This window comes from Telopea speciosissima, chromosome 1 (genome assembly GCF_018873765.1).
Source record: "Telopea speciosissima isolate NSW1024214 ecotype Mountain lineage chromosome 1, Tspe_v1, whole genome shotgun sequence".
NCBI lineage: Eukaryota > Viridiplantae > Streptophyta > Magnoliopsida > Proteales > Proteaceae > Telopea > Telopea speciosissima.
This window is the reverse complement of record NC_057916.1, coordinates 61,831,255-61,847,367: the sequence shown is the minus strand read 5'-3', so window position 1 is coordinate 61,847,367 and position 16,113 is coordinate 61,831,255.

The following is a 16,113-nucleotide window of genomic DNA, read 5'->3' as shown; positions in this document are numbered from 1 at the left end:
TCTGGAGTGACCTACTGGGTCTTTTCTTCTTGAGCTCAATGGATGAGTCTTGATCTAACCAAGTCTAAGTTATTCTCTCTTCATGCCATGCCACATAGTGGATCAGGATTGGCCCTGAGTATTTATGTTTTATCATCAGTATAGACCTGGGACAGTCGATTTCCTCCGCGGTCCCTGGCTCTGATACCATTTGTTAAATGTGCAGATCTTATGGAGAGAAAATAAAAAACAAATAAAAAAATAAGAGAAAAGATAGAAGAGACTATAGAGATTTGGCTTTACGGACAAAGCCAGGCGTCCTGGCGCAATTGGGAGGCTGCCAATCCTCTCTCAAGATAAACTTAAGAATTAATTAAGATTTTTCTCATTGCTTTCTACTTCTTAATTCTGCAATAAATACACGCATAATATTAACTACCCACTCCTACAATTTCTCTCAACTCCTAAAATATCTCCCTACAACTCATCCTACTTTTAATAACTATATATAATAACTAACCACAATCCCATACATACATATAATTGATAATAATTAACCATAATAACAAATAACTACACCTAATCAAGAACGACACATAACAATAACCCCATTGTAACACTCTAGTCATCATAACCTTTGGTTTTATCCTTCCAGGGTGGGGATGAACCAGAGCAAGAGCAAGACCATTTACTTTTAAATTTTTTATGTAGGATGGCATATATATACTTCTGCATTAAGCTATATAGCTTTTTTTTCGCATGGGAGAATAGAAATAACAATGTTTCATTTTGGTGGCTATTATTTCTAGATAAAAAATTGATTTTGTTGTCATATATAGATAAATATCAGGTATAGTATGGATAGGCCTCTTATTGAATTTATTGGTCCATGACAATTTTATGGTTCACCTTGTAGTTGACCATTCTTCTTCAATTCTAAGTGGTCTACATTTTCCCAAGAATATTAAATTGAACTAGTCTTGATACCTTATGCTTCAACCCTTCTATTTGCTCCATATGTATTCAGCTGTTGTTAGTATTGTTCTTTGTAATGGTATCAAAGAGGTACCTCCTTGGGTACTCAATGTGGTCCAATCCGCACCTGGTTGGTGGCCTACATTGAAACATACATGTTAGTAGCTTCTATTTATTTTTTGGGTGAATGGTTAATATATTCAACGAAGCATACAGATTCTTTGCCCCCCCCCCCCAAAAAAAAAATTGAAGGAAAGAATAAAAAATAAGAAAGAGTACATAGAAGGAGAAAACTCCTCAACAAATCAACGGCCTATACCTAAAGCTGATTCAAGCTAGAAGAGAAATCAAAAGAGGATACAAATGAAAAAAAGAACTCAAAACCGCTAGGCACTGAGGTCAACTCTGAGAAAACAAAAATTACTAGATCATCCCTTAATCAAAAGAAGAACTAGATCATGGGGACAACAAAAAAGCATCTCTTTGCCACTATGATACTGCTGCCAAACTTTCCTCTAATGGGAAGTTCGAGATGCGAGATGCATTAAAATCTAAAGGAGCATCATCTGATAATCACCCCATCAACACAACTAGTCTCTTTTTATGGTATCTCAAAGGTGTGGAACCAAAGAAAATTATCTATGCAAACATTGTTGCTCAATGGATGAAACTAATGTTTATGTTTGTGGCCCAACAAAAACTTATTTAGTGTTATTTTGCATGTTACTCTAAGCACCCAAAGAAATAGGGAGGGAGACACTACCAAAAGAGGCACGCCACTAGGGGGGATTTCACATACAATAAGGGAACATTGAGACACCAAATCGAAATAATATGGCGATTCCTAAGGGTGTCAGGAACAGCGAGGGTATAGTAGCCAAGTCAAAGCTGAAGAGACCTTTTGAATGAATCAGCTCCCACACCCTCGCCCTTAGGAATTGCCATATTATTTCTAATTGGTGTCTCAGTGTTCCAATAGAGGCTGAATTTTGTCATCCCCTCGAAAATGATGACAATAGGACATGGATTGACGTACTACCTCTCTCAAGAAGAACTCACCCCCATAACCACCTAACCTATCCCACCATAACTCTGATAAGGTTTGATGCAAAATATATACTTGATGCTAGCTAGTGGTGTAGGAGCAGTAGTATAAAAGACTGTCAGGAATTCCTGACACCAAATTAGGGTTAGCATTTGTTCTAATTTTCAAATATTTTTGGATCAATACTTGCAGCATTGAATAGTTCTCGGAAAGATAAATCCAACGGTATATTACACACAAAAATCTGATGTCCTGGCGTAAAACGGCGCCCAAAACAATGAAACAGGGCATTTTTGGGCCAAATTAGGAGGATCTAGATCCATATAGGAATCCAAAGATTTGTGCCCATAAAGTGATCCACGGATCACTTTATGGTTCCACAGATCCGTGGAACCTATTTTGAAGCCATTTAACAAAATATCTTAAAAAATATCCTAAAAATCTAACTTATAATTACCCCACTCCTATTGTTTTAGGATTCAAACCTTGCAGTTCAAATCCGAATTTGTTTCCTCTTGGGCCATTTTTTGAGCACTTTTCACTCGTTTTAGTGTTATCTTGATGCCCCGATGTCCCAAAATCTACAAAATGAGAATTTTTTGAGTTTTGGTTTAGAAGTACATGCGTGATCCACCTATAAACCCAACCCTTTTTAGGAGGTATAGTACTTCAAGAGTGATAAATAGATGATTCTCCTCCATTGGAGCTGGGGTTTTACCCGAATTTTGTCAAGAAAGTGTGCTTGATAAGTCGGAGTTTTGCCAGAATTTCAAAATAGGGTTCTCCCGATACGCCGAGGTTCTGCCCGAATTTCGTCAACAAAAGTTCATTTGATAAGCCGGATTTGTAATACTCCTCATTCGTGTGGTGAATATTATTAATATTTTAATGAAATGTGATTATATTATTAATATTTGGATTATGTAGTTGTATTTTACCTTTTGTAATTGTGTATTTTATTGTTCTAAGGCATGATAGTAATTTTGGGTATTATTTATATGATATAAGACTTGCATTTAAATGACTAATGTATGGATTACCATGCTACTCGGACGGCATTGTCATCTAATTTAGCGGCGACTTGTCCGGATGTGGTCTATATTGCAGAGCCTAAAGTGGAGGTTAGTAGATTCCCAACTTTATTTTTTAAGAAAAAGGGATATGTGGCTGATTTTATTTATAATTTTCGACTGGGCTTGTTTCCAAATTTATGGGTGATTTGGAGATTGGGTTTGGCTCGTGCTTTTGTGATCTCTTGCTCGGATCAACAGCTTTCTTTATCATTTTAGTGGAATAGAAATGTGGTGTTCAGTTCTGTAATTCATGCGAACAATTTTAGAGTTAATCAAAGGGACCTGTGGCTTGACTTGGGTCAATTGAATGTTGTTTCGACTTCTTGGCTTGTGATTAGGGACTTCAATGCTACCCTTTTGTCTAATGAGAAGAGAGGGCCATGGGCTTTTTTCGTTGGGTTTGGCTATGGCTTTTGGTACCATGATCGATTCTTGTAGTCTCATAGCCATATCCTCCACTAGGAATAAATTCACTTGGTCTAATAATAGGAGTTGTGGTCATGTGGATGCGGTCCTGGATTGAAGCTTTTGTAATGATAAGTGGTTGGAAGTTTTTCACTCATGTAGCCAGAGGGTTTTGCTACGGGTGGCTTCGGATCACTCTTCTTTTGTTATTGCTTCGGAATCGTTCGGAAGCTAGATTATGTTCCCTTTTACTTTCATAATTTTTGGATGGAGAGCCCTGTTTTTGTAGATGTAGTGATGCTTTATTGGTCTCAGCCTTTGGTGGAGACCCCCTTTTATTTTGAGTCAAAAGCTCAAATGCCTCAAACTAGTGGGAGGTCTCGGGCCCATGTGGAATTCCCAAATTTTGACTTGAAGCTGAAGGAGGTGAAAGTGGAGTTAGATGATGTTCAGCAGGCCTTGGAGACAATAGGGGTCAATGACTCTTTGTTTGGCTTGGAGGCGGATGCCCCAAGACTAGACATTTATCAGCTTTGAAGGATAGTGAGAGGCTTTGGCATGAAAAGTCTAGAGTAAAATGGCTGAAAGAAAGGGACTGCAACTCAAAATTTTTCCACCTCTCTATGTTGTTAAGAAGGGCTAAAAAGCAGATCAAGTGTCTTAAAAAAAGTAATGGTAATCCGAATGGTGTGGCAGAATATGATAGTGAGTTCTTTGAAAAATTTCACAAGTCAGTTCCCCTTGAGGAGCATTTGGATATCCTTGATGTGATTCCTTCTATGCTTGGTGATGAAAATAAGGTGAAGCTAGACTCTATACCTAGTGGGGGGGAGATAAAGAAGGCGGTGTAGGACCTTGACCCTAATAGTTTGCCTGGTCAGTATGGATTTTAGGGTGCTTTTGTTAGATGATGTTGGGAGGTGGTGGCTGTTGATGAGCACATTTATGTGTGAAATCTTAGGGCATAAAGCATACATTTTACCACATTGGACAGAGTTACTCGATGCTTTCTTGTGCTTTTCAGGTTTTAGGTGAATTCTTGTGAAAATGGAGGAGATGATGCTAAGGAAATATTTTTAAGCTGTTTATAGGTTTTAATGGCTTGGATGCGTAGCCCATCGAGTCAGCTTCGCAACGGTTCAAACGACACTTGATTCCGAGTTGAAACGAAGAAGTTACGACCGTTTCCATAACGAAGCGCGAAAATGGTCTATAGAGGTTTATTTGTAATTATTGACAGTTGGCCGGGGACAAATTGAAGCAAAACTTCGGATTCCAGGGGCCTTAACGCAATAATCAGAAGTTATATTTCCTGTACCCGAAAGATTCCATTTGGAGGGCTCTGGACAGTCCAACTTCAACTTGAGATATCTTGGGCTCCCGAATTCCAAATTGGACGAAATTTGGGTCTATTTTGGGTGATTTTTCGTAAAAAATACAATGGTGAGGCCTATATAAGCATCCCATGGTCCACGTTTTCTGAAGGACAGAATGGATATTTTATTTATTCTTGAAGGAATACTAGTCATCACCCTTACTCTCTCTCTCCTCCAACTTCTCAAGGGCACTTCTAGAATTCTACTTGGGATAGATTTATATTTTCTCATCTATGGAAGGTTGAAAAATCAAAGATGCTTTGATTTTATTGCTTGGAGAAGATATCTACAAAGAAAATGAAGCACTTGTTAGAATTGGAAGTTTACTTTTCTAGAAATAGAAGGTCTATGTAAACAATCTTTTCTTCTTCTTCTTTCTATTTTTTTGTTTCTTTTTTCTTAGGATTCAAGGCATTGTAAAAGAGGAAGGAGAAGAGAATATTCTCTTTTCTTATGAAATACACTTCCCCCCTTCTCTCTTCTCCTCTCTTCCCCCTATAAATACCCCTTGCCCTTTGGGTTGTAACAAGTTAGTTTTTAGTTCAATTTTTACTCAATTTTAATTCAGTTTTTAGTGTAGTTTTTAGTTCAATTAATTAGTGAAATTTCTTCTTCTCTTCTTCTAGTTTTTGGCTTTCTAAGTTCTAGTTTGATTTTATGCTTTCAATTCCATGGTTGTAATGCTTTTGATTTATGCTTTAATTTTATGTCTTCAATATGGTTGTAATAATTCAAGTTTAGTTTCAAGCTTCCTAGTCTAAGTTCCTATGTTGATGACAAGACTTGGGGATTTAGAAGAGGAAGCCATGGTAAGTTTATTCAAGTATTCATGCAAGCAAGTTCAATCCGGTTTAAGCACATCAAGGTATCTCATTCTCTAAACCCTTAATCTCATTCTCCCTCTCCTCTATCTCTCTCTATCTTCTTCGTCTTCTCCCTCTATTTCTTTTATTTTTTTTTTTATGGTTGTGGTTTGTGGATGCACTTTTATTCCCTTATTTCTTTTTATGTGGTTATTATGTGTGGCTACATTTTTATTCCTTTCAATTTGCGTTAGTTTGATAGGTTAGATGCTCATGTGTTAGGACGCTAATTTATTCCCTTAATTTTGTTAGATGCTTATGAGTTAGGATGCATTAATTTTTATTAGTTTAATTAGTTTAATTTAACATTTTAATTTGGTTCACTTTGCATACTTTAAAGTTAGTTAAATAGAGTGGCGTATTTCTCCTCGTGTTCGACCCGTAGCTACGACTGACCCGTACGCTTGCGGTATTATTTTAACTCAAACAAGTTTTTGGCGTCGTTGTCGGGGAGATTATTGACTACTTTATTTTTTTGATTTTTCAGTAATTCGAAGTGCTTTAGTTTCTTCTCTTTCTCCTCTTTCTTTAAAAAAAAAAAAAAAAAAAAAAAAAAAAAAAAAAAATTTTGAAAACCTCTTCTTGTTTCTCTTCTGTTTCAAATAGTGTGCGCCTAATCTAAAGTCCTTCATATGCCCAAACCCAGCCAATCTTGGTGCCCTTTGATTCGTTGGGTGGTTTGGATTGGCATGTGACTTATCTTTGGAGGTGACCACTCTTGATAATAGGAAAGCAACATAGTGAGAGCGTTGGAAACATAAACGTATAGTAGTCCTCCACCCTACATCAGAATCCATTTGGAGTCGCCCGTAGGTGGCTCGTGAAGACTATACGGGTTCCCTTGCTGTCAACCTATATGACAACCTTACAGCTTTAAAACCATTGTTTCGATTTCTGAGGGATAGATGCACTATCTACCTTGGGCTCCTTCTTGTTTTTAGTATTTTTTTTTATAGTCTTTTATTTTTCTTTAAACTTTTTCTTATGGGAGACCTCAATTTGGGATAGGTGGTTAATTTAGAATAATGGGAGATACACTTCCATATAAGACTTTGGGGGAAAGATGGACCTATGCTAAGGCAACCATGATTTTGGAGAAAATGTTTACACAGGTTAGGGAAGCCAAAAGTAGTGAGATAGAGAATAATTTTGCACCACCCTAGTACAATTTTGCTCCCCAACCCAACTATGGGCTTTCGGGAAATTTTGATTGGTCACATCCCCAGACTATCCATGTTATGGAAGGATGCCCTAATCTTTATGGGGGTAGCAATGGTGATGAGAATGTGAGTCCTCAATTTCAATACAATTCTTTTGGCACTTACAATCACGAGTGGAGTGATCACCCCTATTTCTCGTGGGATCAATGGAATAACCAAGCTGGACCACCCAATTTCCAATATCATGGTCATTTTGGTCCTCCAATGCCCAACCCTCCATTGAATCTCAATGGGCCACCTGTCCTTGAACCATACCACCAACCCCCTGAGTTTCAGAACATGGGTGAGGAGGCTAGACTAAGTGAACTTGAGAGGAACATAACCCTTCTCACAACAAACCACAATACCATGGAGAAGCAACTCTCTCAACTGATCACCATGTTGCAGGAGGAGGAAATGGGTACATTACCTAGTCAGCCTGAACCGTCCCATCCCCAGTTTAATGATATTGAAAGTCCACCACCCTAGTTTGAGGTTAATGAGAGTCATTCCCAACAAACTGCTTTTCATGATGATTTATTTGTTGAGATTGAGTCTCCTAAAGATATTAGTGAAGCGAGGTTTGATGAGCTACTTGGGAAAGTCCAACTTTTTCCTGAAATTTTTTATTTTAGTGAGCCTAGTGTTTTTATTGATTTAGAATCAGATTTTCATGATAGCATAGAAACCCACGAAATTCGATCTCCCCGTCTCTCTTTGGGAAACCCGGATAAATGTCATTTTGAGGATTCCATTGTCTCACATGTTGATTTGTCCAAACCTCCTAGGTTTAATGATTTTATTGAGGAGGACAATGCTAGTCATAATGCCTTTCAAGCATATTTCCATGATCCTTATTTGGCAAACCAAGTTATGCAAAGAGCGGATAGTTGTATTGCTAGGATTGATTTGAGTAAACCTCCAATTTTTTATGATTATTTAGATGAGGTTATTCATAATCCTTTTTATGCTTATTGTGATCCGTTTTTGATTGGTTTTTCAAAGAATGATAGGTGTTCTACATTACAAATGGGAGAGAAGGGAAGGATTTATGGCCTGAGTTTTATTGCCTTCATTTTTCACTATCCCATGAGGACAGATTTTTCTATTGGATATTTCTCAGTTGTGCTTAACTTTCGTATTATTTCTCGCTTTACTAAAATTCATGGTCGAGTGTTTTTTGGTTCTGAAGCTATTTCTCCATTTACTGGCCATGGATTGAGATTTCTATTGCTGCTCCTAACACTTTTTGTAGAGCTCATGACTCTACATGATCCTCTTTGTTAATTATATCTGGTAAGCCCCTTCATCTCTTCCCATGTCCTTATTTTTTTTCTTTTACGCATGCATTGAGGACACTGCATGAATTAAGTGTGGGGGGGATGTTGGGCTTAATTGGTGAATTTTGATTGTGGCAATAGTTTGGTTTTGTACATATGTCTCTTTGATTGCAAAACGAGAGAGAGAGAGGAAATTAGGTGTCTTAGCATGCGAAATAATAAAAAATTCATTTTCAAGGAAGATAGTTGGTTTGTATCCGGTGATGGGGATTGAATTTGAAAATATGAGCGTTATTTCATTTGATGGCTAGATTCCTCTATGTGTTTTATGGACCCTTTGATCTTTTGGCTAGTAGTTGAGACCAAGTTGTTTGTGGCAAGGTAAGACATGAAAATGGAAGTGAATGAAAAAAAAAAAAAAAAAAAAAAACAAGGAACAGAAAAGAAAGTGGAATTCCTTGGGACTAGACAGGGCACTGTGCCTCATGAAGCAGGGTGATTTGATCGAAATTCCTTGGAAGGAAACTCAAAAAACTCTTACATCAATGTCTCAAAGTCTTTATGGATATATGCAAAAAGCGAAGCTACCAAGTATTTGGATGTCTAGTGTATGCTCCACCATGTCATTCAGAGAACAGTAGTGGAGTAGAAATAGAGTTTGTGGTTGAGAAAAAAAAAAAAAACTTTTGCCTTAATGCCTTAAAAAAAAGAAAGTACGGTCAACAATACTCAATGCCTAAGTCTTTGGTTCCATCGATGCTATGGGGGGTTTACTTGAAGGTGAGTAGTGTTCAGAAAATATTAGGAGATCCCTTGAACTTGATGCATGCTTGTTACTTGAATTGATGTGGGGTGATCAAATTCAAGTGTGGGGGAACCTTTGGCTCCTTGATCTTTAGTTGAACACTTTTTGGGATTATGTGCACTGTCCTACTTATGCCATGATTAAAATTTACAGCATTCATTTACAATTGAATTTTGGGTGTATATTCACTGTAAACACCCACGAGACACAACTCATCCACTAGAGGTAACCTAGGGGTTTAAAGGCTTGTTGCACATGCTAAGTGCAACCGTGATTCCTATGAAAGTGAGTTAGGTTTTTCTTATTTTCTTTTGTTTTCTTTAGTTTAGTCTTCTTTTTGTTTACTTGTAGACAAGTAGCGTTCAAGTGTGGGGAATCTGATGAGCACATTTAGGTGTGAAATCTTAGGGCATAAAGCATACATTTTACCACATTGGACAGAGTTACTCGGTGCTTTCTTGTGCTTTTCAGGTTTTAGGTGAATTCTTGTGAAAATGGAGGAGATGATGCTAAGGAAATGTTTTTAAGCTGTTTAGAGGTGTTAATGGCTTGGATGCGTAGCCCATCGAGTTAGCTTCTTAACGGTTCAAACGACACTTGATTCCGAGTTGAAACGAAGAAGTTACGACTGTTTCCGAAACGAAGCGCGAAAATGGTCTATAGGGATTTATTTTCAATTATTGACAGTTGGCTGGGGACAAAGTGAAGCAACACTTCGGATTCCAGGGGCCTTAACGCAATAACCAGAAGTTATATTTCCTGTACTCGAAAGATTCCATTTGGAGGGCCCTGGACAGTCCAACTTCAACTTGAGATATCTTGGGCTCCCGAACTCCAAATTGGACGAAATTTGGGTCTATGTTGGGTGATTTTTCGCAAGAAACACAATGGTGAGGCCTATATAAGCATCACATGCTCCACGTTTTCTGAAGTACAGAATGGGTATTTTATTTATAACCAGAAGTTATATTTCCTGTACTCGAAAGATTCCATTTGGAGGGCCCTGGACAGTCTAACTTCAACTTGAGATATCTTGGGCTCCCGAACTCCATATTGGACGAAATTTGGGTCTATTTTGGGTGATTTTTCGCAAGAAACACAATGGTGAGGCCTATATAAGCATCCCATGCTCCACGTTTTTTGAAGGACAGAATGGGTATTTTATTTATTCTTGAAGGAATCCTAGTCATCACCCTTACTCTCTCTCTCCTCCAACTTCTCAAGGGCACTTCTGGAATTCTACTTGGGATAGATTTATATTTTCTCATCTATGGAAGGTTGAAAAATCAAAGATGCTTTGATTTTATTGCTTGGAGAAGATATCTATAAAGAAAAGGAAGCACTTGTTAGAATTGGAAGTTTACTTTTCTAGAAATAGAAGGTCTATGTAAACAATCTTCTCTTCTTCTTCTTTCTATTTTTTTGTTTCTTTTTTCTTAGGATTCAAGGCATTGTAAAAGAGGAAGGAGAAGAGAATATTCTCTTTTCTTAGGGAATATTTCTCCTACACTTCCCCCTTCTCTCTTCTCCTCTCTTCCCCCTATAAATACCCCTTGCCCTTTGGGTTATAACAAGTTAGTTTTTAGTTCAGTTTTTAGTTAGTTTCTAGTTCAATTTTAATTCAGTTTTTAGTGTAGTTTTTAGTTCAATTAATTAGTGAAATTTCTTCTTCTCTTCTTCTAGTTTTTGGCTTTCTAAGTTTTAGTTTGATTTTATGCTTTCAATTCCATGGTTGTAATGCTTTTGATTTATGCTTTAATTTTATGTCTTCAATATGGTTGTAATAATTCTAGTTTAGTTTCAAGCTTCCTAGTCTAAGTTCTTATGTTGATGACAAGACTTGGGGATTTAGAAGAGGAAGCCATGATAAGTTTATTCAAGTATTCATGCAAGCAAGTTCAATCCGGTTTAAGCACATCAAGATATCTCATTCTCTAAACCCTTAATCTCATTCTCCCTCTCCTCTATCTCTTTCTATCTTCTTCGTCTTCTCCCTCTATTTCTTTTATTTTTTTTTTTTTATTGTTGTGGTTTGTGGATGCACTTTTATTCACTTATTTCTTTTTATGTGGTTATTATGTGTGGCTACATTTTTATTCCTTTCAATTTGCGTTAGTTTGATAGGTTAGATGCTCATGTGTTAGGACGCTAATTTATTCCCTTAATTTTGTTAGATGCTTATGAGTTAGGATGCATTAATTTTTATTTGTTTAATTAGTTTAATTTAACACTTTAATTTGGTTCACTTTGTATACTTTAAAGTTAGTTAAATAGAGTGGCGTATATCTCCTCGTGTTCGACCCGTAGCTACGACTGACCCGTACGCTTACGATATTATTTTAACTCAAACAGTTGTTGATGTGTGCAGGGCAGTTTTGAATTTTCTTAAGGAAGGTATCATTCTTAAAGGAATAAATAATTGCTTTCTTGCCTTGTTTCCTAAAGTGGATGGTGCTGTCTCCCTGGAGAAATATCGCCCTATTTGCATGGGCAACTTTGTTTGCAAAATCATTTAAAAAATTATAGCTAATAGGCTAAGTGACTTCTTTCCTCGTCTAATCTTTGAGGAACAAGGGGCCTTTCAGAAGTGGAAAGTGATTTTTTTGCACATCAGTTTGGCCTCGGAATTGAGTAACTTGATGCATAAGGCGGTGTGGGGTGATGGTGCTGGTCTTAAGCTTGATGTGCAGAAGGCTTACGATTCTCTCTCTTGGGAGTTCTTATTCAAGGTGTTGAGCAAATTTGGCTTTAGTGATCGATAGATTGTTTGGGTCGGGTTATTTTCCCTATTTTGTGTCTTTGCAAATTTTTGGGTATGCCTGGACATTAAACATTTGTATTCATTTTCTTCTTTTTAATACAATCTTTACTGACCTTTTGCAAAAAAAAAAAAATGCAGCCTGGTTGGAAGATACGGATCGGGAGAGTCAAGAAGACACTTCAAGGGGTTTAACTTGACTCTTCAAGAACATGGGAAGATTGCAATCCTTCAAGGATGCAACATGACTTTTCAGGCTTACGAGATAGAACACTACAAGGTTCTAAAGTACTTAATAGAGTAATATTTCATTAATTAATTCTTCACCCTTCTAAATGAGCAAACCTTTTACATTTATAAGGAACCAATTAAATCCTATGGCTAAGATTAATTGAAAATTACATCATAAAATAATTAAATACGAAAGTAAATCCTAATTAAAGCTAGACATCTTGACAATTACAAATACTAAAATTAATAAAACTAAATTAAGGAATCTCTCTCTCTCTCCTAAAAATCGTCCAAGAGAGCTGGAGTCTTCAAAAAAATCGTCTAAGGATTAGGTGAATCTTTTGTTGGCTTCTTTCCATAAAAATAAGAGAGGACGTAGACTTCAAAAACCGTGAACTTGGCTCTAATCTCCTCATAGTGACGGCTCCTCTTGTGGCCTTCATCCCTAAAAAATACGGGAAGAAAGGGAATCATGGAACTCTAGCCTCTAAATTGTCTTGGCTAATCTTCATCAATTCCTTTTGCTAATAAATAGGAAAGATCCTCTTTATTAAATTGATTTCCTACAAAATAGGTCAGTAGCATATCTCCTTAACATGTTGGTTGCGTTCACACTTCTAGAAACTAAATTTCGGTTGCTGATGTGGCCTTGCTGGGCTTGCATCAGAGGAGCTTTGTTAAAAGGGATTTTCGGTTCAGAAATCGCCACCAAATCCATATTAGAAGACTTAACAATAGAATTCAAATGCCTAACAGTAGGCTTGTTTCCCATATCACGACATTTCCAAAAGAGAAAATTCATGGTAAACTCAATGGATCATTGACCTTGTGATACCTAATAGTAGGTTTGTTACCTGGGGTCATGGACCTTGTGTACGCCTTTAATTGCATCATTCTTGACTTTGTAGGTTTTCTCGCACTTTCATCCCCATGTTCGCTAGAAGGATGTCTCCACACGTAGACTTTTAATCACTCTCTCAATCCTACACTACAGAGTGGAACCAAATGCTATAATGACCTCGACTGTGACTCCCCAATCCTGATCCTAAGATATGTAACATTCTAGGAATGAATCATCTCTGAATTACTTAAAAACTTTGACTTTAGGCCATATGACCTCCCTGGAGGTTTACCTGAATCCTCCACAGCAAAACGCTTTGAGCGAAACAACCGGCTCAAACTCTCCTCCCTGTTGTGATGGTAAGCATGATTTGTATTCATGAATTCAATAGAGATTACAAGAGAGATATATATAATGTACAAGGTAACCCAATAGTGTTGGGATTCTATGAAAAGATATACATGTGATAATAGGGGAATGATATATTCCACATATGATAATGATGGAAGGTTCTTCTTATCGCATGTGGTGAATACTGTGAAGAGATATGGTCACATATGGAAACTGAGGATACCCAATATAGCACGTTATTGGAATGGTAACGGCTATATTGGTCAACACACCCCTTCAAGATGAAGATTCCGAGCAGCGGATCTTTAGCTTGTCTCTCATGAACTGGAACCGCGCTTTGGGTAGCGCCTTGGTCAAAACGTCGGCTATTTGATCCGTTGTTGAGATGAACTGAACCTGGAGCTGTTTCTGAGCGACTCGTTCTCGAACAAAGTGGAAGTCTATCTCCACATGCTTTGTGCGAGCATGGAAGGCAGGGTTTGCAGACAAATAGGTTGTGCCAATGTTGTCGCACCAGAGAATTGGCGCAGCCTATTGAGGAAGACCAAGTTCTGTAAATAAAGACTGGAGCCATATCAGTTCGGCTACAGCATCTGCAAGTGCCTTGTATTCTGACTCAATGGATGACCGAGATACTATTTTCTGCTTCTTAGAGTGCCTTGAAACCAGATTTGGGCCAAGAAAAATCACATAGCCCCTTGTAGACCATCTATCACTGGTGCTCCTGGCCCAGTCAGCATCGAAAAAGGCCTGGAGTGTCAATGACCTGGACCACTAGAAATAAAGACCACATTTGGATGTGCTTTTGAGATATCTTAGAATCCATTTGGCCAAACTCCAATCATCATCTATGGGAGCATGCATTGTCTGACATGCCTTATTAACTACGAAGGCGACATCAGGACGGGTCACTGTAACATACTGGAGGGCTCCCACGATCGAATGATAATGACTGGGATTAGCAAACGCTGCACCCCCTAACTGGGATGACTTGGAGCTTGTGCCAATAGGTGTCAAAATGGGCTTGCAGTCCAACATTCCAGCCCGCTGTAATAGATCATTGATATACCTGGTTTGGGTGAGGAGAAGTCCATTTCGGTGGGTTGTGGCTTCAACACCTAAGAAAAAGTGTAACTGCCCAAGGTCCTTGATGGAAAATTTGGTAGCCAGGCTTGATAGCAATGCCTGCACCTTTGAACCAGAGTTCCCTGTTATCAAAATATCATCCACATATATCAGTACATACATCACAGATCCACCCTGACGAAAGATAAACAATGACGTATCGGTCTTGGAAGCAGTGAACCCAAGGCCCAGTAGGAAAGTTGTCAATCATTGAAACCAGGCCCCAAGGGCCTGTTTAAGGCCATAAAGGATCTATGGAGTCGACAGACATGATTGAGCTTGGTCTTATCTTCAAATCCCGGTGGCTGTACCATGTAAACCTCCTCAGTCAACTCACCATGCAAAAACGCATTCTATACATCCAACTATCTGATGGGCCACCCATTAGACACCGTATAGGCAATAACTGTCCGTATTGTGGGTTGTTTGACGACATGGCTAAATGTTTCAGTGTAGTCAACACCTTCCTACTGATGGAAGCCTTTTGCAACCAAGCACGCTTCATAGCGCTCTAGGGACCCATCAGCCTTGCGCTTCACCCGATACACCCATTTGCACCCTACAAGGTTCATGGATGGATTGTGTGGTACCAAGGACCAGGTGCCATTGCAAAGAAGCGCATTAAATTCATCCACCATCGCTGCCCGCCATTCCTAAAATTTCACAGCTTGAGATAAACAAGTTGGGTCAGTGGGGGGAAGGGGAGAAGCAGCCAAAGCAGTGACACGATGGTTAGGGACAGGTTGGGTGGCCCTATAAATGTCTTCAAGGGTTCGGGTGTGATGTGGAGGTGACGATGGTGACCTAGATGGAGCGGGTAGTAGCGGTAATGGGGATGATGATGGTGGTGGGGAAGCGGAGGGGGGCGGTGATGGCGGCCCCGCAGGTTGTGGTGTAGCAAGTTGTGGTGAAGTAGGTAAGTGGGCCAGATTGGGCACTAGAGTAGGCTGGGAAGCCACGGTAGGGGCACTAGCCCAAGGCCTGGGCAAGAGAGGAGGACATGGAGATAAAGGAGTAGACAGACTTGCAAATGGGAAAACATCTTCAGAGAACCGAACATGGCAAGCCAACTAGATCTGATTTGTGGATCGATTGAGGCAGCGATAAGCAAGGTGATTGGGACTATAACCCAAAAAGACACAAGGTGCTGATCGGTAGTCCATCTTGTGGGTATTGTATGGCCAAATATAGGGAAAACACAGGCACCCAAACACCCTCAAGAACGAATAGTCTGGTTGTCGATGAAAAAGAAGTTGATAAGGTGACACATTATTGGAAACTCAGGAAGGTAACTTGTTGATTAAAAAGACGGCAGACTCAAAAGCAAAATGCCAGTAAGTACGTACGGGGAACCGAACTGTGAGCGAACAAGGAGAGTCCAGTCTCGACACGATGGGAGATCCCAATGGATTTAAAATAAGAGAAAAGAGAACGAAATTCCCCTCCCCAATTAGGCTGGACAGATTTAATTTTTCTAGAGAACTACCGTTCAACTAAGATTGAACTTCTTTAAACACAGAGAAGACATCAGACTTTCTAATCAAAGGATGAAACCATATAAATTTGGAATAATCATCCACAAATATTACAAAATAACGTTGACCATTAGGGGAGGGGGAAGGGGATGGACCCCAAACGTCACTGTGGACTAAATCTAATGGAAATAAACTGCGAGAAAATGATTCTGGTAAAGACTGGCGATAGGACTTTCCAAGCTGACATGCAGAACACAACGAAACTCAACCTGGTGGGTTGACATGGTAGATTAAATTCCCGAACAAGACAATTCAATAACTGAGAGTGAGGG